The sequence below is a fragment of the Pholis gunnellus genome (assembly GCF_910591455.1).
Source record: "Pholis gunnellus genome assembly, chromosome: 24".
Classification (NCBI taxonomy): domain Eukaryota; kingdom Metazoa; phylum Chordata; class Actinopteri; order Perciformes; family Pholidae; genus Pholis; species Pholis gunnellus.
Window position 1 is genome coordinate 9,137,523 of NC_136551.1, and position 27,671 is coordinate 9,165,193.

At 43.4% G+C, this 27,671-nt stretch overlaps 1 protein-coding gene across 2 annotated transcripts in view; it reads left to right on the forward strand.

The window, feature by feature from the left end:
• The first annotated feature begins 12,946 nt into the window (after window positions 1–12,946).
• The window catches only part of LOC306715637 (E3 ubiquitin-protein ligase Midline-1-like), a 45,012-nt gene continuing 30,287 nt past the window's right edge, over window positions 12,947–27,671 (forward strand). The window contains exon 1 of one of the 2 annotated variants that reach the window (XM_079186073.1): window positions 12,947–13,149. The gene's annotated coding sequence lies outside the window, so the exon portion shown is untranslated. Of the gene's footprint in view, window positions 13,150–23,504; window positions 23,595–27,671 lie in introns of those variants that run through there. The other variant, XM_079186074.1, reaches the window with a different exon arrangement.

Consider the following 27,671-nt stretch of genomic DNA (forward strand, 5'->3'; position numbering starts at 1 on the left):
CAATAGCGGAACAAACAGATGTTTTGCCTCTTTACAAACAGATCTGAACATCAGTTCCACATTTACTTAAGTTGTGCATTTACTTCAAACAGGCCGCCTCTCCGTCCTGTGGCATGTACACATGCAAAAGTGCCCTTGCATGTGTGTGTCACCCTCATTAGCTTGGGGATCAGCATATTGCACCGTTGTACAGGACCTGCATGCCTGAAGAAAGTGTAGCACGCTTGGGTTTACCATCTGCCAAAAACATTTCCATAACGGAGGCAACAGCACAAAATATAAGCTCATTAAATCAACACTCGCAAGAGGATTTCCAGAAAACTTAGTGGTGGAACTAATTTTAGGACAGGTTTGAATAAATTGCACTTTGAATGACCTGCCAGACAAGTTTAGGATAATTTCAGTATTTCAAAGGCTTTAGAATCCAACATCTTACAGCTGATGGTGTGAAGGTTGACTTCAAGAAAGTCATGTTTGGATCAGTTTCATTGTATACTTTCTTCAGTCTCATGTGTTCTACTACTATAAGTATCAGAGTCTGTAAATTACCTTGTTTTCTCTTCCAACTGTGCTCACGTTACTTTTTACAAGTTGTGGTTTACTCAGAATTGGGCAGCACTAACTTTAACAGGTCAAATACCAAATTAAAGAACCTAAACCGCACAGGGCCGAAGAAGATTAACCACATCATAAACGTCCACTGAGTCAGAACAAAGTAGGTAAGACACCATCCAAACTAACGTTATAGTTTCAAGCACTGGAGGAACATCTAGGTAGAGAATAATGTGACAGTGACGCTCATTATTCATCTCTGTATAAGTGCAAGGTTTGCACATGAGTAGATTTGGACCAAAATTTTGTTGAAGTGCCTTCTAAAAAGGGGAAAAAAACAGTTGTCTAAGTTATTCATAAAAACATGCACATTCACTGGTTTCACACTTTCTAAGCGACAAAACACACACTTTCATCCAACACTAACTTCTAAACTGTGTTTACACTTTTCACTGTCAACAGGGCGACACCCAACGCTTCTCACCGATGTGAAGTCAAACAAGCAACAAACAGAACTCGAGTGTTGTACACCGAGCGTGACCTTCACGTTTGTTCAATGCTAGCACCGCTCGCAGAATGAATAGAGAAAAAAAAGAAAAGGTCTGAAAAAGTGTTTAAGATTTCATGTGGCTTTTGAGAGCTTTTCATTCCCTCTCCAAGCGTGATTTTTCCGATTCATCTGACAGACCTTAATGCTTCCTAAGAGCCAGAGGCTGCATTGTTCGGAGGACCTGCTTGGTGAAGGTAAAAATATAGACTTATACAGATGTAGAAATACAGTACAAGAATCAGAGAACATGAAATATACATGGAGGGAAGTGGATGCTGTGGTTGGCTTTTTATTTGAGAAGCTCTCAACATGATCTCATTTGGGAATTTAGAGGTGGACGATAAAGCAAATATAGAAATGCTATTTTATACTGTGGCAACAGAACAGCTTCATGTTTTTTTGACTTTCTACAGAAACAAAGGGATGAATGTTGGATGCAGTTGAAATCATACGATGTATATTATGTATATTATGAGGAGTATTAAAGCTACTACTGTAGTTGTGTTGACTTTGGCTGTCCCTGTGGACAAAAGCGGTAGTGTTTATGAGAACCAGAGTCCCTTTACAAAACCTCTCATTTTACTGCAGCAATGTCTGACAGTCTACCCGGTTTATCCTGGTTCTGGTTCTCCAGTGCCTCCCTTCCCTCCAGTGGGTCCAGCATTACGGCCTGGGCCTCCAGCAGCGTGGTGTCGATGTTGGCTCCCAGCATGCACCGGCAAAGCTCTGCTCATGGCCGTAGGAAGAGAAGCGGCTGCCAGGCACGAAGCGAAGGTGGCAGCGATTGTTTATTAAACAGAAATGTCTGAACTAATCCTGCAGCTCAGATTTATAAACCTCTCAAGGACTGATTAACGAGCTTCAAATAAAAAGGACTGCAGTCATTTTAAATAATGAATTTCAATTCAAATGAAGTACACAAGCGAACTCATGCACTACAACATAAAAGATTCACTGACCTGCAGAGAGAGACACACACACACAGACACACACACACACACACACACACACACACACAGGCATATGGACTGTACATGCTTGCAAAGCGCTCCGACTGACTGCACGCTAAAAGCAGGTGAGAGGAGGTACAAAACGGAAAACAGATGTCGGTATACTGCGAGGTTGGGAGACCAGTAATCCTCTCGGCGTGGGTGTCAACAGTGCCACACATGTGCCGCGTATGAACTCAGGCAGGCAGGAAAAGCAAGATGATGAAATGTACAGCAACAAACCACAAGACCACAAATAAAATAATGTGTGTTTGTATTAATAACTGACCACACACACACACACAGCGTATTTTCTGTTCCTGTCTCTGTGTGGGTGCTTGTTCTGTTTGACCTTAGAACCTCTCTCTCTACCGCCGTGGGGAACAGTCCTCTATACACTGACCTTCTACTGGTGACTGCATGACCAGTGTAGCCTCAAAACACCCTGTGTGTGTGTGTGTGGCGCTGGATTTTGTTGTATAAATGAACAGCCTAGATTGTATACCCTTGCTGATGTATCTGTCTGACCGTCTGCTTTGCTTTTTCATGGAGATCCAGATTTTCCTCACTCATAATTTGTTGCCCTTTTTTGCATCAACCTCTGGTTTTTCAGTGTAAAGAAAGAAAAGTGCAATAATTCATGTCCAATATGATGGATTACAAAGAGACTAAATGCATATTTATATCAAAAACGACACATTTGTCAGAGAGAATGGCTTGTAATCTCAGTCATGCTCATAAATTAACAAGTCATGACTTACCCACACATTTTAGACTGTATATTATGAGCGGTTTTCTTTAGTCTAGGTCGTGTTCTTGCTAATTAACCTCGTTACACTTTGAACTGTCCTATGGGACCCCCGAGCCATCTATGATCCACAGCCAGCCTGCTAATAACCCTCAGTTTGAGAGAAATCCCAAAGAGGGGCGACCATTTTGGAAGCGACATCATCAGTCAAACACTGACATTTGAGAAGGATAAGTAGACTCCCGGAGGAACGTGGCTGTGCTGGAGACACATTCAGACACATCGGCATTTACACCATCCCTTGTCATTGAGCCAGAAAATCTAGATCGTGCTGTAGAGCCACACACGAGCAAATAATGACTTGTGTTGCATGGTAAAAGAATTGTGTACATGTGCCGCCTCCTGCATACAAATTATTCTTGCACTAAATTCCTAAAAGAGACGTTTTGTCAGAACTCCACTTTTCGCCATTCTTCTTGTTCTGTTCACTTTGTTCTTAAAGTTTATGAATAATTACAGGAGGGAAGCCAGATTTGACTTTTCTAAATGCAAATCCAGTCGGGGGCCGTGAGGGTACTGTGCCGAGCCACTCAAATGAGGAAAGGGGAACAAAGAGCAACAGAGAGCAGAGGAGTCACCCTTTTTATTAATTGTGTTGGTTCTAGCAGTTGCCCTTTAGAAAAGCCAGTGGACTTAATTAAATTACCACGCACGCTCTGAGGAGGAAGCAGTAGGATACAGCCCTTTAAAACAGAGCCTTGCAAGCGTTCAATCCCTTATCTAATGAGAATGAGAGCCATGGGGACGCTCATAGGTCTTTAAGTGTCCACCGAGTCCTTCACTTACTATTATAATATCTGGATTTAGAATAGAGGAAAGCAAAGTCCTTTTGCAAAACCGCAGCACAGCTACTGTGTTATATTGTGAGGGCTAGCATCTGTGTTCCTGCACATCGGAGTCAAAACAGCAGTACATGGTGAACAAACACAACCGGGGCTGATGGGAGAGATACTGCCGATGCTTTCAGCCCCGCCAGCCGCCCTGCTATATAGTGTCCTTTAAACCCTCTGGGCCCTTCAGAGTAAAGGCATTCTTTTTCCAGGTCAGCTCGCTTGTTTGCCTCTCACAGCTGAGTCTCGCTGCCTGTTAGCTTGGCACATATAGGATGATTGCAGACGGCCCATGGGTAAAGGGAGTTGGGCACACGAGAAGCTGGCACAGTGGACTAAGCGGTCATGACATGTTTGCCCGTCCCCGCCCCCCTACACATGTTCCAAAGCCCCGAGGCATCGCCCGCAGTCCTGAAGGCTCAGGGAGGAGGCAGATGCATGCAGAGTAAACCGGCATGTGGTGAAGCCACAGAGGTCCGGGCATGGACGCACACAGTGCAAATGCCAGATCCTGTTGTGGTGTTGCATTGCAGTGCTAGGGAAGCAAAATGCAGTGGAACACGAGTAGAGAGCAACAATGCCCAATATCCAGGACATAACGCAGCCTCTTTGAATAAGCACACAACCTGTAGTTAATTACATGATAAATGTCAAATAGAACTGTCTTCTATTTATTTTGAAGAGCCAGGGCAGAGGCATTGTATATACTAGAACCTGAACAAGCTGCTCTTTGTTGACACTAGTGAAGCCTCAATATTAAAATCTGTATTTAATCTGATCAGTCCTTACAAACTCACGTTGTCCAGCCACACATTGCCCGTGCTGAAAAGCAGCAAGCGCTGTCTACTACCTGATATGATTTTAACGAGGTACCGGGAAATGATATGAAAATGATTTTAAAATGATTAGTCTTATAGCTAGCCTCTTCCAAATAGGTTCAACACCTGTATTATTGTCTGACTGCTTCTGCATTTTGCCCCATTTGACTTCTTTTTAACAAAGTCATCCTTTTGTTTTGGTAGTGGAGTTTAATGGGAATTTATGAGTCAAAATATGTGGCTTTGAACTCAATGATCTCCTGTGGAAACCTCCAGGCTTTCGTGTTATTACAACATATTGTGTCACTGGATTCATACGTTTTCAACGTAATACAATAAACTTAGACGTATTGCACTAATAAGAGCAAATAGGTCGCCCATGCATTGCTCATGGACTACAGGCAACACATCCATTTAAATATGTGGGAGTTGGTCTCATTTTCCGTTTGCTATGATAATGTACTTATTATGATGTTGAGTCCCTGAGGACATGCTTCTGTGCTTGGCGTCATCTCTCAGCTAGCATGCCCCGGGACTGCTGCGGGTTTCTCAGAGTTATTTATGGAGACCCGTTGTGGGAAAGAGTGAGGAAACGGAGAGGTCGTTTGTCCAAGTTGTTGATCGCGGTCCGTCTGCCTTTGTTAAAACACATTATGCAAAACATCACTTTCTTTGTTCCCACAATTCTTCAGAAAAATGTATTAACAAACATTTAATTTCCTTTGTTGCTCACAGCAGCCCTGCAGCCATGACGCTCCGGGCCAGAACACGGCAGAATGTTTGTTGTTAGCGCTTCAGCTGATACAGTATGTGAAATATATATGCAATGGCATCATGCTCTCCTTCCATATTTAAATGCATTTGACAATAACAAATTAGTATGTATTTTCCTCATGCCCTGAAGACAGTAAAAGGAACATATGTCTGCATTGCAGCCTTGATTTCTTTTATTTTGTCTGTAAGGAAGTGAACAATAAACATCATAACTTCTTCTCCTGAAGATCCAGATTCATAAAAGTTAAGAGTTATAACAGCATGTTCTCCCTTTGCTGTCTCTTTCCCCTTTGAGCCAAAATGTAGCTCTCCAGCTGTTAAGGGTGATGTTTAAATAGTAGTTGAAATAGCAGCAGTAACTCGGACATGACGTTGACAGAAAGGTTGTCTGTTTCGCATCCAGATACCAGCAACATGGGTTTTTCCTAATGTACAGATGGACTAAATGGGTCAACAGACGGTGGATGTGTGTCAGTGATTCCCTCCTGGTACAGAGCTGACCTCCTGCCTGTGGAGATTGGAGAAAATAAAGCTGCTGATGCTCACTTAAAAGCAGCCTTGACCTGTTTGTTTCACTTTCAAACTGTATACAGTACAGCTGGAATCTGTGTGCACAGCCGTCGGGTCCAGAAATAAAACGCACGTTGGAACATATTGATCCCATTCATTATTCACTTTGATGTCCAGCACTTTTGGAGGTTGTAAGCCAAACTCCTGCTGTACTGGATGAGGGCAGGTGTGCTCCTCGACGCAACGAGGCAGCTGGAACACTTGAGTGGCCAGAGGTCACTCGACACAATGTCATTTAACTGCAGCTTCCATTAAGTTTCTTCTTGGCGACTGGTGGCGGTTTCAGAGCTTCCAACTTTAGTAATTTTGCTCTTAAACCTCACACCATGTCCACACTGAGTTGGGGAAATCTAGGGGAAAGACTGTCCAGAGCGTAAAGCCCAATGCAACATCTGGAACAACAGAAATGCCCGATTAGATGATTAAAAGTTAAGTCAACGTTAAGTCACCCTAATGCCTCACCCACACTGCTTGGTGGAGAGCTGCTGAATCCTTAATTTATTTTGTCAGGTAGTCAAATCTGAATAAAATGAATCTCACAATACTGCGTTCAAACTAAATACCCTCCATGTGTAGCTTTCTAATTGTAGAATGAAGACTCCACCACATGACCTCAGTGTCCTCATTTGAAGTTGCAGCCTCGAGGTTGCATTAATGAGCCACAATCACATTTTTACTTTTCAGCTATTCTGCTACTTTCCAACAGAAAAAAGGGAGAAAAAAAAATGAAAACAGCAGCATTGTGAGTTTCTGCAATGTGCACGTCTACACCCGCTTTCATTCAGTGTGCATCCAACCGAACAAGTCTACTTCTATTTTACACCGTGGACGTCTCATTTTCTCTTGAACATTATCTGAGAATTTCACACTGAAAATAATAATTGTTTCGGTGTAGAAATGTATGCAGACGTGTAATCAAACCAGGGAAGTATTGATAATCTGGTTAGGTCACCTAGACATATTCTAAACAAACATCTTGTTTATTTGTATATGTACATAAGCCATTGGTGTTTTTCTCACCATCTCCATCAGAACTGGGTGTGTGACAAAAGCTTAAACCACTACAGCCTGACACAGCTGGTACACCGCCGCACTCACCTCAAGGTAATGTAAGACACAACAGGTCTTTTGTGACGTGTTCCGCCGCAGCAAAGGAAGCATGAAAGCATTATAAAGTGCCAGAGGTTGGCATGGAACATATTAGGACTGATCCTTGAGCTCTGGGGAGAAATAAAGACAGCTGCAACCCACGCAAACACAAAAGCTTTGAACGTCTCGTGAGACCTACACTGTACATCGTCTAATCCAACAAGAAGGCCGTTTCGGTGGGTTATCCTGTCAGCAAAAATACAAAAATGGATGCACATGCATAACCCAACCGAGATGATACACATCGGAAACCAAACACCTTCTCCTGGGTGGCTTTTAAGATTATCCTACCACTTCCCTAACAAGTGAGCCCATCTCAAGATTATCTCCCCACATGTCCATACAGGCATGAGGGAGAGAAGATAGACATGAATCTCAGCTCTAGATCCTCTGTAATCTTCACGGAGTATGAATCTTAAAAGCGTAGCACATTCAATATTCACTTTAATCTGTTTTTTTTCCCCCTCCCACTTGCACTGCAGCAGATTATTAGCCATGCCAGCCCTCATCAGCAGGTCTTATGCTCCCTGGTGGAGCTTGCCTGAGCTGCTGATCATGTTAGGGACTGTTGGAACAGCTTAGGTCATCCAAATCCTAACCACTGTCAGCAGGGGAGGGGGAGGGGCATTCCTTATCCAGACACTTGTGTGCTGGCTGTATAATGACCGTAAAATGATGCACACCGAAAAGAAAAGGATCCTCATTCATGCATTTGAGTTTCATTCCATGTCACGGGCCTGTTTCCTGTGTACTGACCCGTCTCGTCGTCAGAGACATCAGAGCGAGCCAAAAATAAAAATGTCTGCCACAGACGGGAGAGAAATGTTTTGAAGTCTTGACATTTTTGAGGTTTAAATGTTTTGAAGCTCGAGCTTTGCATTCATCTGTTCTCGCCATCTCTTGCTGGAGCTACTAAAATAATCCGAACGCTGGGTGAAGCTGAGGTGGGGTAAATGCCACGTTTGAGTGCGATCGTCTGAGACACCTGTCAGTCAAGCAAACATGCCCACACAGTGCTATTTAACCCTTGCTATGCTATTAACTTAAGAAAACCACCACTAAGACATTTCACAAGAAGTTACGTATGTTTGTAATATGTTATCATATGTTCACCTAATAATAGTAACAGTGGCTGTTATAGGAATTTATATGTAAAGGCTGAATCAGTTCCGTATATTGCCACGGGGTCCCACATGAATGATCAAGGAGGTCGTTGACATCTCTACAATCTCTACCCATGCAGTATACAACCACCTGTTACCATGACGGAGGGTTCACACTTGGGTCACACGAGGAAACTAAACCAGCTCCATTACCACATCCGTCGTATGTAATTTATGCGTTCATGTGGTGATCCCCGGAGGCCCTCAGAGGCAAGTGAGAATAGAAAATTCTGCTCATTCTTTTTTCTTAGGTCTGGTCTAAATTGTCGTCTCTCCTGTGTTTATGATTTAATAAGAACGGGTGAAAATAGGTTTTGTCAGGATCATATTTCTAGATTACTTATCTGTGAAACATGTTTCAAATGTTTACCTTTATGCATTCATAAAAAGCAGGTGGGAAGAAAAGTGTTTGTTGTTGTAATACTTGTTTTGACCACAAGAGGATGAAGCTCATGTTCTCAATCGAGCTTTGAGGACGTTTTCCTCCAGGTGAGTTTTCCTTTACAGAACATGCTAACACACAATCAATCTCAAACTACTGGATGGATTGCCATGGAATTATGTGTGTACATAATGAGATCATCGGCAAACAAAGAAATTAGCTTAGTCTCAAACACATTCAATATCATTAAAATAAGACGAACGTAATAGACACAAGAAACTATTTTTAATTAAGTTAGATCGTGAATTGTTCAAAAATGCTTTTGTCTTCTTCTAGATAAGGAGTCTCTTTAAATCGTCTGCTTTGAAATGTTGATGTTCCATGTAGGTTTACATGTTAATTCCAAGACAATTCCTTCTTTCCACGACCGACGGCACCGATGATTTGCAGTCATTTCATTTTCTGGAAGGAGACTTGTATTGTTGAAATACACAGTTTCAGCCCAAAATGCTCAAAGTTAAACGGTGGACTTTGAAAATGAAAACGTCTGCTGATCCCGCTGCTCCGTGCTTCTGTTCCCTTGGGTGACATCCACTAAAACTTAAAAGCAACTGAAAGCTGGAAAAATTGCAAACATTACCAAAAAATGGAGGCGTTTTGCATCAGCTCTTTTAGCGAGAGAAAAAATGGATACATGGAGTGTAACATTTTGTGTAATCAGCAAATGGCTGCACAGCAAGAGCCCTTCATTTAATTGAATTTAGGCAATGTGAATGTGTCTGCAGTTTGGGGCTTTCATTCTCCATTTTGGGACTGACTTAAGATGTGAAGTTGTAGCCAACTGTTTTTGGAAACTGGACGCATGCCTCTGAAGGAGATCTATCTACAGTTTCCACAGGAGTTTTTTTTTTTTTATTATTATTATTTATAGGATGGGATCCCATGAAGGTGTGATAGACCAGCCAAGATGCTGGATATCGTCTCCTGCCTCACCATTCATCTGCTCTGGATCAAACTCACAGAAGGGTCCAAGAAAGCTCAATGTTCCAAGTAATATAAGCATGAGCTTCCCAACCGCTGGACGAAGAAGCACTTGCAGCGCCGGTTTCCTCAGCCCGCTTCACTTCGCTTGACTGAGCCTGAACACATGACAAGTAAAACCCAAAGGCAGGGTTGGGGGGAGGCTGAACAGGAGGAGGAGGGGAGATGCAAGAAAAGATCCAAAGTGTTGTGATTTGCGAGTACGCTGGGTGTGTGGATGCCTGAATCCGCGTCCTTTCTAACCTTTCTTTTCTCTTTGTCTGACTCTCCCCCTCACTTTCACCACCTCTCTCTCTCTCTTCAAGGTTATTCACTATTGTTTTCTCAGACTGGAATCACTGCACGCTTCTCTTCTTTTCTGTCGGAGGACCATGTGAGGCTCTTGAATGTAAGTGCCTCCTTTGTTGCTTAATTCACTTTCATTGGGACCATTCCTTTAGAGGCAATAGGTTTCGGGTCTTTCTTTTTCTTCTTCGTAGCGCATGCACAATGGGATGTCATACATCGGAGGGGTGGAGTGGATCGGGACGGGGAGGGGGTGTTTCGGGGGCTTGATTGCTCCATGTGGTCTAAGCGTGGGAGTTGGATGCACGTGTCTGCTGCTGTCATTGTCTCAGCACAGCTTTGTCTTTAGTTTTAAACCCGATATGCTGCATGTGTTGTTGATACGCTGCAAGATTCTCAATTTAAATTGTTTCAAATGTAAATAGAATGCAAGTGTTTGTTTTGTAAATATCATTACATAACTGTAAAATACTGACTTTAATGCCTTATTACCTTTACTTAACGGTGCACAATTTTAAATGACTAAAATCAACTATTTGTCCACATAACTTTCCTGCACATTAACTGGATGCAACACATGTATGTGTGGTAGTGATTGGGTCATATCTAGTTACCTATTTCATAGTGTGTTTGAGTATTTTACGACTGCTTAAAACATGGTTCAGCTAACTGAAATCGATCTGTGCTGTGTGTTGAATTGACAGAATGCCGTGTTTATGTTTTACCAGTAGCTTGTTAGCTGTACCCTGCATGTTTCTTTATACCAACATATTATCCAATGTTCTCCGTGTGCACGAGCCAATAGACAAATTGCTTGCTTGGACTCATGACCATATCATGGAAGCCAATGTTCCACATTTGTACCGGATAAATCATAAAGCTGAATATTGCACTTGTTGGCCTCATTTGTTGGCTTAGTTAGTCTCTGTGGCGAGCTCAGAGTACTTTGAAATGTTAAGGATGCAGCTTACGTTAAAAGTAGACAATTAGTTGTTTTCTTTGTGCAGTTACTCCAAACTGAAGACTCATCAACGTTCCTCCCTTTGCTTTGTACTGCAGGGTTTTAATGCAAATATGTTCTCAGTCTCTGCAAAGATTTGAAAAAGAACAGCACAACTTCTTATGATAAGTAGTTGAAATTCCTTCAGGTCTGCGTGAATTTCTGCGAGGGTTCAGCGTTAAACACCCTTCCATGCTTCAGTGCAAAGCAATGTGTCTGAAGTGAATCGCAACTGACATGGCCAATGAATAATACAAACAGTATATACACTCTGTTATCAATTATAGACAACTTATCTAGGCTGCATGCTGAGCCTAAAGGCTTATGGTGAACATGCGTGTTTACCAATCTATATTTGTGATTGCATGCTCACTGTGGACTTATTTTCGGGCCGTAGCGATGTTCCCTTTGGTTTGTTAAAAGGCCGGCACACAAACGGCTCTAAATATTGAATAATGATGTGAAATGCATAAGGTGCTGGTGCAGTCAGTGGGATTTCTGTATGGCTGACTGAGCAGCATGAATCTACAACTTACTTAAGTGTAAGATAAATGAAACATATCTTCGATAGCTAAAGACCACGTTTTATCAAAATGTCTTTTTCCCCAGAATGATGATTATGATTAATTATTCACTTCTATTACTGCAGTGATCATGGACGTATTCGCAGTTCACAACAGCCCCGGTCCCTCCGTTCCCCATTATGGATTCCACACACTCCGTTCCCTTATCAGTGCTGACATGTGGAGAGGGAGGTGCTGCTGAATGCAGCAGGATGTGACAGTTGCGTACCTGGAGCCACTGGCGCTGAGCTGAAATGAAGTGAAACGGGGTATAGATCCAGAGAGCCTGGATGAGAGTTTCTGGCTCGTCACAGTGAGGAGTGAAGGTGTTGGAGAAAGCCAAAGATGGCGAGATAGTGAATTCAAAAACAAGTCTGTGTCATTTAAGGCAATCGTCCAAACTGTGCCCAGTGCTGTGGCTGTTTGACAGCTGCTGCTAATGTTTGCTACCCGGTTCTTTGCCTCTTTATTCCTCACACTGCTCGTTACATTTTTTCCCCCCAGATTTAACAAAACTATAGATTTCAATCGCTTTCTTATTTTGGAAAAGGGACAGTTGATTGGAATATTGGAATATTTCATTACATGTTTAAAATCCCTTTTGAAGTCTTAACTATCTGCAGTTTGCTCAGATTTCCAGTTCTGACACCCTCTTTGCCATATTTGGAACCCAGCAGCATCTCGAGCTAGGAGGCCTTGGCAGCAGCGACTGCCAAATGTGTCCAATCTATTTCATGCCCAGCCAAACCCCACATTCCAGCTTTACAATCCCATCTCTCTGCTGAGGACTCGAGAGCTTGGCATTCACGTTTCAACTCCTCGGCGGCAGAACTCTGGCTCCTCGCCATCTCCTTGTCTTATACCAAAGCTCAAGAAAATGAGTTTGAATAGAGAGAAAGGACGGGGAGGGGGTTTTGGAGAGACGTAGGGGGGAGTTTTAAATGCACGAAGAGGCATTTTATTTGCAGTGACCCCCTTTCATCCGCCCTCGGGGTATTGGACTGTATGAATGGGCTGGTTGGTCCTTCGGGTGACCAAACATGGCACTTGAATGTTTATCTGCACAATGACAAAACTTGAGGGAGCCAAAGACACTTGGTGATGAGATGGACCGTGAACTAGTCAAGTGCCCTGCTTTGTTCGGTCTCTGCTAAATACACAGCTTTGGCTCCACTGCAGCTCCGGCTGTGTGGGCGATTCTACTTCTCTCAATACGCTGTATGCTTGTGCCATTGTTAAATGTGCTGGGAACCTTGTACACACAGCACTACCGCCTTTAGAACTCACACAGGATGACAATCCTAAACAGAATAGAACACAATACAATATTTCAGGAGTTTCTCTCTTGATGAGCACTGAAGAGTTTGTTAAATAAGTTGTACTAGACTGATTAACACTATGAGACAGGATCTTACAGTCTGGAAAGGTATCACGGTCGCCTGGTAAAATAGATATACAGTGAACCGGAAAGTTGGCCATGCAATAAGATGCTGCCCTGTGTGACTGAATAAGGTAAAGACAATGACCGAATAAATGATCACAAGTGTCTGTAGTATTGTCATTGAAGGAGAGACATTGATTTGACTGTTTGATCATTTTTTCATAGCTGTTGGAGTCAACAAAACCTGATCTGTGATTATCAACGCGAGCATCCAACAGAAAAGACCAACAGAAGGTAATTTGAACAAAGATCACTCTCAACGAGATAATAGCCGACACCATTTGTCTCTTCTAGTTCACAAAGTCAGTGCCTGTGCAGCTCAGTATTCCATTGATTAACGCTGTGGCTCGGTGCGCATACCGCTGAATGCGATAATTGGCACTTTGATTAGCTGAAGCTCAGAGTCTGGCCTATAAGCAGAAGTGGATCGATGTGTCCTGGTGGAGAATTCATAAACCGAGAGAACAGTGTCAGGAGAGTTGTTTCCAAAGCTGAGAGTCGCGTTCAACATTGCAAATGCTCAAATGAGCACGTGTATCCCTGTATGATATTAGATCATGCTCGCCCAATGTGATTCCTGGAAAAGATGCTCCCTAATTATACGGTGAGCAGGTTTTTCCAGGTGCAGCGTTATGATTTGTAACCAAAACCTCAAAGCATACCAGTGTGCTTTCATTCTTCACAACTGTATACATTGTGGGGTGACAACAAAAATTCAAGATGTGCTCAAACTTGTTCCACTTAACTGAAGGAAGAAAAACAAATCGAATGCGACAAGACAACAAAAGTGAAGACAAGCCAGCAAAGGAATGGAGGCAAAGCAAAGACGTTTCATGCCACCTTTCACAGCAGCACTGTCACCAATAAATCCCCAACACACCCAAACAATGTGGCGCATCCAGTGTTTCCAGTCAGACAACACAATCTCACTCAGCGTGTACAAATGTATCGTTACCAAGACAACCAATACAGTAATGACAGCAAAAAGATTTTACCGTCCAAACACAAATCCAATGTGGAGGCTTGTAAATTACAAAAGCCAGCCAATTGGATGTGCGTGCTGTCTGAACAAAGCAAAGTGGTCTGATCACTCAGTGGTCCAAACATCTGTTAACTGGAGGTTTCATCACTTTTGGTCCACAGTAGTCTTGAAGGAAAACCACAGAAGGAATGTGTCAAGTCAGCAGGATCACAGTCACCACACCGTTTTGGAAAATTGTACCCAAATGCAGTGCCAAAGGGGATGCTGAGCTCAGTATCTTGGAGGATAATTCCACTATTTAGGTTCCATTTGAACTGTGACAGCATCACAAATGATGTTGGGATGCAACTTGCTACAATATACAAATATGTATTTCCTTACGGATGTATTGATTCTGACTTCTAAGAGTAGATTGAGGCACGAGTTTATTATTTACTTGAGCTCTGATGTATTTATAGTGACCAATATTCCCATCTTTTGGTAGGACCGTTATTTCTGACGACAGAGCATCTGCAAAACTTGTGCCAGAAAGAGTGTTGAATATAAATAACTGCATATTCCCTATTCCATTTTCAATATTCATTACTTGCATCTTACATTATATTTTATTAAAAACACAATAAAAATGCAGGTAGTGTAAATATCACATTGTTTTCTTACGCGGTGAAATGTACAAATTGGAAGGGAACCAACCGACCTTGGTCCACTCTTAGGGCACCCTGGGGTGCCACGGTATCCACTTTGGGAACAAAACATATTCCTGTGTCTAATCACCATTCAGTGTTGGCCTCCTTATGATCTACAACTCGTCGTGTGTTTAAAAGAAGGCGATGCCCCTTCTGAGGAAGGGTCAAACAATCGCTCTCTTTTCAGCCCCATTGTTAGGAACGGAATCCTTTGTGCAGACAGATAACGCGTGCGGAGATGAATGGAGCTGTGTGCTCCAAGGGAGAGCAACGCAATATCACTAATGGCCTTATAGATTGCCTTGTTTGTTTGTGAGAGCAGTAACCAAACACACACACAATCCCACAATGTCTCTTCCCAAGCTTTGGAAGAGTGCTGCGGGTGGTTTATTGATTGAACCTCTGAGGTCAATGTGTGCTCGAGTGTGTGTGTGTGTGTGTGTGACTGAGTGAGACTGGCCCTGTGTGTCCGGCTGGCAGTGTTTATCTATGCTGATGTTAGAAGAATAGAGACGAGGTGTTGGCTCGGCCTGAGGGGACAGCTCGAGCTTGATGGAGAAACAAGATGTGTAGAGAGGGCAAGCAAACATGTTGGAAGCAAATGCCATTCGCTTTAAGAAGCTTTGTCCCCTGGGAACCACCACTGAGGGCCAGAGACCTGTCTGTCTCAATACTGCATTGAAAGTGAGATAGATAGTCCTATGTGCCTCTTGAACCTCCTCCGTTTTTTTGTTCAATATATTTGCTCTCTGGTGACATCATCCTAAGCTTTGTGTGGGACAGAAATGTAACACTTAAAACTTATTTTATAAAAAGGTGAGAGAAACACCTTTATTTACACCTGGATCTCAAAAGCCCTGAACCTGCTCAAGTAGATGATTTAGTTGATTAATAATTCACACCATTAACGATCCAGCTGAGACCATCATTTATTCCATTTATAATTTATAGCTGTCTTATGCTGTATGTCACACTGTATGCAGCCCCCCTCCCCACCTTCATACAAAATGCATGTCCTCTGATTAACGTTTTACGCTTTCGATTCCTCTCACTGACTTTGTACTTCCTGTCACAGTCATCTGCATCCCCGACGAACATCTCCGATTTGTTTTATGGGCACGGAGGATGTTTACTTACTGCTATACTCATGTTTGTGTATGTGCGCTCACCCTGTCACAGGTGCTGACAGGCTCATATATCTGAATATTTTCTCACTGCCAGGTGGGCCGCAGTACATCATTGCATCCATTAAATACACACACACAGACACACACACACACACACACACACACACACACACACACACACACACACACACACACGCACTACACTGCAGGGATGAGAGCAGGGGAGGTCGAAGAGCCTGACTTTCACTTATAACTTATTCATGCTTCACGCCGTCATTCAGCACACCTGGGGGAAAAAGTCAATTTCTTTCACCACAGGGCTGCTCATCTAAAACAGCAATATGCGACTTTAAGATAACTTCCTCTCAAAGTATTTCCTATTACCTCCTTCAGGGCTCCAAATTACAGGGCGGCACTACCCAAACAGTGGAACCGTATTATCACTGCCTTTTTGTGTCCGCGGTAGGAATCTGTGTCCCAGCTGGAGCAGTTTCAGGCTCGGCCGATTGAATCATTGGCCCTGGATTGGAGGGAGAAATCCTGAAAGGTCACAAGTGCTGCTGATATGTCATGTAGCTTCCGGTCTGCCTTTTAGGGTTATTACATGGCCTTGTAAATTATGACATTAAAAAGGTGGAGTTGCTAGATTTCCACGGCCTTTCCTCTTTATACATCCATGGCCTCTCTCCTGTCCTGACTGGAATAATGTGTGGGGCTGTAGTGAATAGTTCAAAGCTTTATTCATAACGTTGACATTTAAATTCTAATGCAACAGAATGCTGCACGTCCTTTTTCCTTTTGCACGTTCTATTCGTTCTGATTAAACACCGTATTTCTGCACAGTTGTAGTGTTTCCCATGTACAGAGCCAGGGATGTGTAGGAACAATTGATTTATTTCTCAGTGCACACGCACAACGCACAGCTAGCGGACCGTGAGGAGATGTTCGTTGAATTCAACAAATGTGTATCGGATTAGAATCAGACTTTAATTGTATTTGCAGTTGAGGGCAAAGTCCTTGGGATGTTTAACATTAGGAATGTAGTCGTACAGAAAGGCAATGCTCGTTCATTAGCCAATGACGTTTGCTGTCCTTTAATTAAGAGCTGAACTTGTGCCGACCTCCATTTAATATGGATTGAGGAGTTATACAACTTCCAGGGACAAACGGTGAAGGGATTGAGTGCAAAATACCAGCAGAGCATTGTGGCGAGATACATTCATGCACTAATTGGAAGGTTTCACATTGGACATAATTAGGATTTTAGCTGGACTATGACTGTACTTTGCAGGAGAACATGATAACATCTTCCTTTCTCCTATGAAATCCACATATATATTTAAATTAATTTGGCTTTTACCCTGGACTCATCACCCCCTTATTTCACTCAATACAACAAGGCAGCTATCCTGCACTTTACTCCGAGTGAGAATTTGAATAGATGATGTAGCGACGCCTGAAATAGCACAATAGCTCGAAGACAAACTCAGCAGTGTGTGCCAGTGACCGCCTGAGAGCCGGCTGATGCCACCCACGCCGTGCATGATATTCAGTGACCTATCATATGCACTGGATGTACGACTGTCGTGTCTCGAGTCTTGAGCAGGTCAAATCATTGCCACTTTACACATCTTTTAAATTGGCTTTATTAAGAATATGTATTTTTTTTTGTCAGTAACATCCTGAATAATTCATTAAGATGGTCTCATTATGACGCTTCAGTGCGTGTCGCAATCTGGTCACGAAGTTTCAATTTGTCGGCCTTGATACGGAGCCATGATAAAGTGCAGACTGGTCGGTAGAACACACTGATTAGTAGGGCTGGGTATTGTTTGAAATATACTGTCGTATTGGCCCCCATGCCAAAATGATTCTTCTATAATACGATTTGTTAATTGAGCCGAGACTGTTCAGAGAGGAGATTTGTTTGTAAAACCACTTGTCAGCATGTGATCACCATCCAAAACACCTCAGCCAAATCCATTCGCTGATTCGCCTTCACTCCAAGAAAAATAATTATGATAATTTCATCTCTAGCTCTCCCGGCACTTGTAGCCTAATGCAGGCATTCATTTGCTGGTTGATTTTTCATGATTTGCAGTCTATTTTCTTTGGGACTGCATAATGTTGTCATGGTGCGCCAGCTGGCGTCGGTTTGGGTTGAGGGGCGAGCAGCAAGGACGTGACAGTTTGATGACACATTGGGCCCGCTGACAGCTAATGATGATGCTGCCTGACACTCATATATACACGCCTGTTATTTGTGTGTGTGCGTGTGTGTGTGTGTTAGTCCATCTGTGTGTATCTGTTTGTGTTATCAGTGTGTCCTTGTGTGGGTCCATTTTTGTGTGCGCTTTAGGGCATTTAAGTGTTCGACTGGGCCGATTTGCATTGGCCTTGGTGATGCTGCAGTGGATTTCTTCGGGGTGACAGAGTGACCTTGAGCCATCGCTTCTGGTGAATGTGTCAGATTCAGGAAATGGATATAGATGTTTGCGTGTGTGTGTGCATGCATAATGTACAAAAATCGCCACTGGACGCTCTCAACTATATCTGGAATCTGACAAGGAGTGCCCCTTTATTCTCTCTTTATCATCCCGGGTGATGTTTTAATCACGTCCACTTTGTTGTCAGGGTGGGAAGGAGCCAGCAGGTTAAAGATGTTCACAACTAACTGCTGATTCAGAGTTCGCCGTTTCTCACTCCGACCTCGGTTGCCTCATGTTGCTTGTTACTCGCAAACGGCATTGAATCAAAAATATCTCCGTTGATTGGCTGACCTGTTTGATTCCCTGACTCACAATGACATTTGAAGTAACGTGTGTCCTGTCCTTCCAGAATCTCACGTCTGTTCTCACTTGAGGCACCGGAGGGAATGTTTGTCAGCTCTGTCGATTCACCTAATAAACATGTGAATGTCGGTCATGATGAGTGGTCTCTCAGTGGGCATATTTAAAAAGGGCCAGTTCACATAACCGCAAGAAAAAAATAGTCACCAAACAATATCTATCCCAGAGGAAATAGTGCAGCTACATTTAATGTTTATCACCTAGACTTCTTTATCTCCTGCCTTCCCCGTCCTTCCATATCTCTTAATCTGTCTGTCTCGCTCCCCCCCCTCCTCTCCAAAGAATCCATTCTCGGAGGGCTGTCTTTGTATTAGTTTATCTCTGATTAAATCAGTATATTCTCTGAGATCACTTGACAGGGACAGAAAGCTCACGGACAACAAAATCTCCTCAACAAAACCCCAAATTCGTACTAATCTCAAACTGCGCTGCCGTGTCTGTGCTCGGCTGGTACCAGCTGTGCATCTTCCCCCTCGCTGATTGAAGCCAGCGCCTTACTGCCCGCATGTGAACCCACTTAGAAGGCCAGAGGTCAGTTTGAGGGGAAATGTGTTGAGCCTTAGCTACGACAACCAAAATTCTTTCAAAAGGTCACTAATACGTCTTTTATGGAGCGGGGGCGAAACTAAAAACGACCACACTCAGAAGCAAATGTATTTTCAGAATATCTCCACAGCTTCCCATGAGTCATGCAATTTGAATGCATATCTAATGTACAGTCCAAGATAGTGATCAGTGACTGGGGAGGTTTTATGACATGGTATATCTAAGTCATAAAGATGCCTCTCGATCATAATATACTGATGGAGCTCACGGATGTGTGCAACATATGTGGCTGCACAGATCAAAAGGATGCTGACGATGCGTCCTTTTGCATTTATTTGACCTGGCTACGAGCCATTTAAAAGATCAGAGTGTTGTTGGTCACGTGTCCATCTGCACATATGTGTGATGCAAATCCCACAAATCCCAGACTACCCACAGCGTCTGTGCCCTCTGCAAAGGTCTCGGTCGTAACCCTGTCGTGCTTTATCCCTTTAATGGTCTCACCCCGAGAGAGGAGACGGACCCCGCCGCATTCCGCTCATTCCTGGTTGTTAAAAATAAGACCTCTCTAAAGTCAGTGGAGGCCAGCTTTCCAAAATTCAGAGACTTGTCATTGGATGGTTGGGAATTAAAAGGCAAGAGAGGAGCTTTCTTCTCAATATTTCACAAAAAATGGGAGGGGCTGACGTGAAGCAAAAACATTAAAAAATGTTTAAAGATGGGCTTTTCACAGCGGAGCTTTTATGTCTCAGACTCTTTTCATCTTCTTTTTGCTTGATTAGATACACAAGAACCTCACAGGATAGTTTCTTAAGAGCAAAATAAAGCCACAGCCTTGAAGACGACCAAGAATGAACAGAAATGTATGTGTACACTAACAGCATTCCAAGAAACTTTTCTGAATGTACAAAACAACATCTTCCTGTTACTGGGCTATATGGCATACAATTCTGTATATTCCATGAAATTGCTTTTTCTCTTATTTTGTCCATCGTCTCTATAGCCTCCCTGCACTGAATGTGAATCATCATCAATCGTCTTTTTTGGCATTTGTGCCCAACATTTTTTCAAATTAAATTGGCCATTGTGCCTGGCAAATTAGGATTCTGAACTCAACACCCTCCATCTCTACTTGCACAATGTCATTTAGAGCACAATCAAAATATCACCAGGGGCAAGATGGGAACATATAGTTCAAGGTGAAAAACTCGACTTTGCGGTGTTGAGGTAGAGGATGCGTGACAAAAGTTCAGTTGCTGCGTCTGCTGCTTTCAGACTGGTATGAGTGAAGAGGCATTGTGTCTGTGTGCTTTAATTCCGAAGAGTGCTGTTGGATAACCTCCAGAGGGGAAATAACTGAAACCGTCTAATGGAGGCGCTGTGCAGTCTCTCTGTTGTGCCATCAATGAAACGCCTGTTCCCTCCACATCTCCCCAGGTACAACTTTGATTACAAAACTCACATTACTTTTTAAAAAGGTGGGCGTAATGCTCCATGCACTGCAACTTAGATGGTGTATTGTCCGTTTGCGTGCTTTCTACTAGACGTATTGCAAAATCAGTGCCACTACACTTTATGCAAGCAGGAAAGAGACTGACCTATGGAAGGTTTTTGGGTAAACTCTCTCACTGCTTATCGCTTTGTCTGAAAATTGCAAGTGCCACTTCACTTGAAAGTATGACCTTCAGACTTACATACTGTAGCACTGAGACATACTAATTAATTCTGAGTAGTATGAATTGAAAAAAATATATTTTTGTATTGAGGTCAAAGCACTGTGTGTTGAGGGAACACTTCATATCTCATGGGACTAGCAGAGTGTTCAGAAAGTTAGCGATCTTGCTCTTGCCGGGAACTGACCCTAGATGGAAACTCTTTGCTTGTTCTTTTCCAGAAGAACATTCTTTGGCGGCAGCCTCACCTCGACTGATCCCACTCCAACCGCCAGAAACACAGCCACAATTCCCAGCCACAATTCCCAGCAGAGTGAGCACATCCAAACTCTGTACATGGACATATTGTCGGCACACACATCCATCCAGCACCACCAAAACGTTGCAACGAAACGTGCCATAGACACCCAACATTGGTGACGCACGTTACATACTTTTGTTTATGGTACCACATAACGCACCTCCATGATCATTGGAATAACCTTCAGGGAAGATTTTTGAATTCACTAAACAACCTCCATCTGAGATCTTAGAAAATAGTGAAAGCCCATTTAAACCGACCTTACAGGGATTCAGTAACACTTCGTCTTGTTGAGAAATCTAACAGTGCTTGGCATTTCAGTGGTGCATTCACACTTTCTGGAACGTATCCGACCAAAACAAACAGTTTCATTTGAAGCATACAAGTCCGTTTTACTCCAAAAGGCCATTTCTGGCTAGAGGATCCTGCAGTCCAGGATACAAGTTGGAATTAAATCCAAAGCCGTTTGCAAAGCAAGAACCACATATTACACTTTTAACAATAGGACTCACTCCCCTAGGGCAAAATGTTAGGGATTATTTGGGCTCTAGCAACCAATGAGCAGCCAGATTACAAAGCTTTCACATCACTTGGACTGTAAATTTCTCAATAATGGTTAGGGCTGATTCTGGTTTTTTGGCTTAATGCTTAATTCTGTTATGCGCAGTTGGCGAGACTAAGAGCACTATTCACAGTGAGTCAGACATGACTGGGAGGTATGGTTTACAACCAGACAGCTGATGCCTGCTGAAGATTTCTGATCAGAGACTGCAGTTTTTGGCGGAGCAGAGTGCTTTGTGTGGGAGGGTAAATGACCGACTACAGATTAATTTAAGCTGCTTTCCTTGCGGGACGCATAAAAAACGGGGGTTGTTTTTAGGAGTGGCGGCCAAAACAGCTGAAGTTTCAAGGGAGGGGGAGAGACAGCAGACACATTAAAAATGATGGAGGTTGAATCGCTACCGAGGACGTGTCGTGGATGCAATAGTGGAAAAATACAGGAAATTCACAAAATACAGACCTCAAATGCAGAGAGGCGTTCACTTGAGAGGCTTATTATAGAGATGTTTTTAATTGCTCTCCATCTAAATTGCTGTTGATGTAAACCCAACTCTTCCTCCAGTTTTACCCGTTTTGATACACGCAGGGTAATTCATATTTCCACAGCACTAAATCTATTACACTTTGAACAGAAATGCTGCTTTCAATTAATTGCATTAATTAGTTCTACATAGCTGTGTTTTTCTTTTTGTCCGATTTGTGTGTTGCTGCATTCACGTCATATATTTGAGCTTTAAACATGGGAGTTCTAATTACAACTTGGATGTTGGCGTTTAACAAGTCAGAAAAGCCTCACTGTCTTTGTAGGCATTTAATGTGCAATACATCTGCAATTAAAACAAAAAGTAGAAATGATTGAAATTAGAGTGAAAAATTTGTATTGATCGAGTTATCGTATTTTAAATTAACCCCGTAAGCCATTATCAGTGCAGGTAATCTCAACCTGTCAGTGTTGTCTTTTTACCCATCTTTTTTTTGTTAAGCTGTCGTCACATAAACCCTCTGTTCACCAGCCTTCTGCTCAACTAAATTGTCCCATTCTGGGCCCTGAAAATGGATGTCATGGTTCAAGGATGGGTAATGAACACTGAGCGGAGACGCTACAAACTGAAAACAGCTTGGAAGTGCGATGCTCTGCAACAGCAGGGGAAAAGTTCAACAAAAGGAGATTGCACCAAAGGAGGAAACAGGACATGCTTGAGTATGTCAGACAGACAGTCTTCATTTATAGTGAATGGCAGATGGAGCAAATATTTGCAGGATGTAGGTGTAATGTGATGTGACTGGAGGGACATTATTTTCATTGTGGCCACAACACACAACTCGGCTATTAATTGAAGAGCGGTAAAACGGGTTGAAGATCACAGCAACGTCTTCTTACTCAAAGAGAAATGCAACGTGGCTTTGGACTTTCGGCATAAGTACACACACATGTCCACGCGAGTTTGCATGCAAGCGAGAACATAAGCGTGGCCGAGTAGCCATGCAAACAGACAGAATATCTGCATGACACATCTGATGGCAAACTCGCACATGCACACAGCCGACCCAGACTCCACCCCCAGTGGAACAGTGATTGGCCTACTTAGAGGCAGGGCAGCCCACTGGCAGATTTGAATACGGGGGAAACAGAGAGGGAGGAGAGGAGGAGGGGAGATAGAGAGGGGGGGGCGGAGCAGTAGTTTGTCCCTGCTCTCTCTCTCTCTCTCTCTGCCGGGTCAGGATGGAAAGGCTTACACAGGCAGGGGGGGAAACATGTCATGAGAGGTGATGACACAGCCACGGAGACATATCCACATCCTCACTGACTCCCAAGTTCGCTGCTCGCCGCTGCCGTTACCGGGTCCAACAGAGGAGAGAGAGAGCCAGAGATAGCCTCCGTTCCCTGCCCACCTCCTCTCTTCCTCTTTTTTTCACTTTGTGTGGGGATGATGGGATTTTAATCATGTGGAAGGTAAGAGGAGGTGGAAGGAGGAGGAGTGAGGGGCTTGTTTTGTTTTCTTATGCACACTCTTTAAAAAAGGGGGGGCCTGTCCCTGTGGGAGTTTGTGTTCCTCTTAGTTTACTTAAGTGTGAGTCCCTGGGGGATTCCCGCATGCTTTCACCCTCCGTCTCGGCTCAGATTGTGTTTTCAGTGGAAATGAGGAGTTGAAGCGTTGAGTGCCAGCATTACTGGAATGATAATGACAGAGCAGTGGCTTCGGGACTCAGCCAATGAGTTGTGTGGAGCCATCTGTATCACTGCCGAGGAGAAACGTCTGTAGAAACACTTGCTGAATTTACCTTTAGACCAAGAAGTTTATTTGTACCATGTGGTCTTGGAGTTCTAAACAACTTGAGCTTTACAAAAACTTAAAATGTGTCTTTTTTTGCCAACCAAAAACGTGCCGACATCAACTTTAAATGCGGAATTGGATGTTGAATCTGAAGGTTTCACAAGTATTGACTGTGACACTTGTGAACATTGACCCAAATAACACATTTCATTCTGTGTGTGTGTGTGTGTGTGTGTGTGTGTGTGTGTGTGTGTGTGTGTGTGGGGGGGGGGGGGGGGGGGGGGGGGGGGGGGGGGGGGGGAATGTTACGCTGCATGTGAGAGTCTGTTTTGTGTGACCCAAATTCAAAGGGCCACTGTGTTGTGGTGGTTGCTTGAAGCACAAGATACATAAGGACAGGAGACAGGAGACAGCGCCTTGAGGGATGCTTAATATATGTGTTCTAGAGTGCTGTGTGTGGCTTTAAAAAGGTCCCGAATGGTCTTTCAAGCACTTTAAGGGAGGAAGTCTGACAGAGTTAATTTAATGGCTAACATATTTAGCTGGATGGCAATTTTTTCCCCTACATGTTCCTGTGTGTATGTGAATGTAACACACCTTTCTAATTATTCTTCATGTATAACTCCGTCATGGTGCGCTTTAATGAGCCTCCTGGAGGTGCTCGACCCCGCAGCATCTCCTGTGTGCTGAGGCGTGTTTAGTACAGTACGTACAGTATCTGTGTGTGCACGTCTCGTGGGCGCTGAAGCGCATGTGAGACAGCTGGCTGCCACGGGCTCAGGGCTACTACTGATCCTTCTTACCTGCTGCGGGTCACAGGGATCAAAGGAAATCCAGGGTCAGGGTTTGACCTAAGAGACAATGTACTGTACTGTCAGTGCAGTTTATGATGATGGTTAAAAGGAATGCTGCGTGCGACTTTGACCGAAACAAAACAAAAGCATTAAATAGAAGCATGTGCGACTTTTGAGGCAGCTTCCTCTGATGTTAGTCTGAATAGTGCACCCTTTTTGTTCTAAAAGTTATGGAAAATACATTTTAAATAGTCCTATTTGACCTACAGTGACTGTAGATCATATACGTACGGTACAGTGCTTTGTTCAAGGAAAAGTTTCTTTAACTTTCAGTGCATAGAAGTTTGCCACATTTGTTTAGCCAAATAGAAACCAGGAAGCACAAAAAGGTTTTGTCTGTTGTTTGGTTTGTAGTTGTCACGATGCTGACCGATATAGCATTGTTGCTTTTCCTGTTTCCCCCACTCGACACGTTTCAGTGGCATTGTCAGCCAGGATGGGCTTGAGAAAAGCATCTCAGCTCTCAGACGGGTTTTCTTCCAGACCTGAAGATTGACTGTGGGAACCATGTAGACGAGGCTGTATCGTCATTTCTTTTCCTGAGTGGGGCCCATCGGTCGCGTTGTTTAGACTTGGCAGGAGGGAAAGGTGCACTCTTGTTGTTGCTTTAAGACACAAGGAGAGAAGTTAATTGCTGGTTGTTGATGGCATGAGCCACCTACGTTGGCCCCTAAACAACCCGTTATCTCACCAGCGTGGCGCTTCCATGACACGATGTGGAGGTATAACTCATGAGATAATGAGTTGATTTAGTCTTCAAAGCGTCAGCAGCCTCCGACTTCAGAGGCTTGAGGGGCAGACTGCTAATTGCTATCTAAACATCCTTCAAAAGAAGACAGACTGGAACACTTTTTTCACTCATCCTCCCCCCTATTTCCACTCCAGTTCACTTCGTTTTATTCACCCCAGTGCATTCTTTAATCACCAACCGAATAAGATGAAGTGCAGTGTTGCCATGGAAACTTGTGACAATGAGCGCGACCGGTTCAGTGAGACTTGGCAGCTTGTGTAGTCCCGTGGAGAGGATAAGTGGTTCCTCAAACTTTGTCAGGAGCCTCTGCACTGGGCTGCTTTACACATTCCGAGGGTCGTATTGCCCAAAAGTTAACGTTTGAACTATAAATATATGATCATTTCATCCATTTTGCACAGCATGCTCATTTTAGAGAGGAAGGCAGTAAAGCAGCAGAACTAAATGCATGCTCTAACACTGATTGCTGGTTGGATTTGCAATACAAGTAATTTATGATTTTGTATCTTGTTTGATTGCGTAAACGCTACGAGATTATACATCATATTTCAAACTATTCCACAGTAACCTTGCAATCCCAGAACTGTCTTGCACTTGTTCTGCGAAAAGCGATCAAAGCGAAGCTCACTTCCTCTTAAATCTTTGAGAAATCCACAACCTTTTCCAGTTTAATCCTTTCGGAGCAAAAATAATCTCAGATTCTTTGAGAGCGCCGCCTGATAAACAACCTTTCACAGGTGTCAGACGCGGCTCGGTTTTAGTTATTTTCCTCTCCTGATTGTGAGTTTGAAGATATGCCGCTGCCGCTTGGTATGCATGGATGGTTTTGGTTAATGTGCTGCAGGCCGGCAGATGTTAAAGAGTCAGATCACATCACTTTGGAATATCTGCCACTCGAGGGGCCTCTCGATTTCTATATCATCTTGGTTTTGCTTTTTGACATTCCTTCCCTTCGGTTTCAATGTAAACACAGATCATGTCATCGCACTTTGCTCTGAAAAGTCATGGTTCATGCTCAAAAAATGCACGGCTCAAAAGCCCGCGTAATTGTAAGCATATTCCACAGCTGTCCACACGTGGATGGTGTGACACACAAGGTGCTCTGTGGAGCAGGGTCCTTTTAGGCATGCGCAGGTTAAACAGGAGTCACATGTGCAAAGAAACTGTTTTTTTGTTGGGGGGGAAATTGAACTCTAAGCTAATTCCTTGATCCCACTATAAACAAATCCATTGTGGCTTTCCATTTCTCCCATAGTGATCGGTTCATACATGCAGAAACTAGCCTACCTCATCTGCCAGCTCTCTGGGGCCGCTTTAACGCTGAAAACATTTCATCATCCAATCAAAGTTGCGATGATAATTTCACACTTTGGGGAATAACCACTATTTAATCACTTTCATCTCTGCCAGGGGATCCTAAGCACATATTTTTAAGGCAACATTAATGCATTGTAGAATAATTGTGATCATGGAGGGAGGCATTAAGGAAATCTGCAGCGTTTTAAAAAGGAAATATAGCACACGTGTGCTCATCAGTTAATACTCCATCATCCCGGGCAGCGCACACGGCCAACGTAATATTAAAAGAACACTCACACGAGAGTGGCTTCTTGTTCTAAAGAAGTAACCTTGGAGTGCATCATGTTGGGCTTTCAGTATCCGACACAATAGCTGGCACTTCCCACCAACGTGCTGCTTTATTCAAGCTACAAAAAGCACTCCAATATCCTCATCACTGTGAGCGTGTGTGTGTGCGTGTGTGTGTGTTTGTATCGTGGGTGCGAAGATCATTCACCCTGATCAAATATGTTCCTTGACAGCAGCACCGGGCTTGTTTTTGTCCCCTGTAATCTCTGTCCCCCAAACATCACATCTCATTTCATATGCGGCACTGTACCCAATCTGGGTCACACGAGCAAGAATACAGATGGACCTCGCCACACACACACACACACACACACACACACACACGATCACAAATGACACCCGTAATCATAATCACTAATAGCCTCGGCATCCCGGACTATGCGACCAGCCAATCCGGTTAGGTGTGACTGACCGCTTCGGAACATGAAAGGCCGTGATTGGTCACAGCCAGTGTGGTAGGAAGCGGATTAGGGATCAACATGGCAGGGTGTCTGGAACCAGAC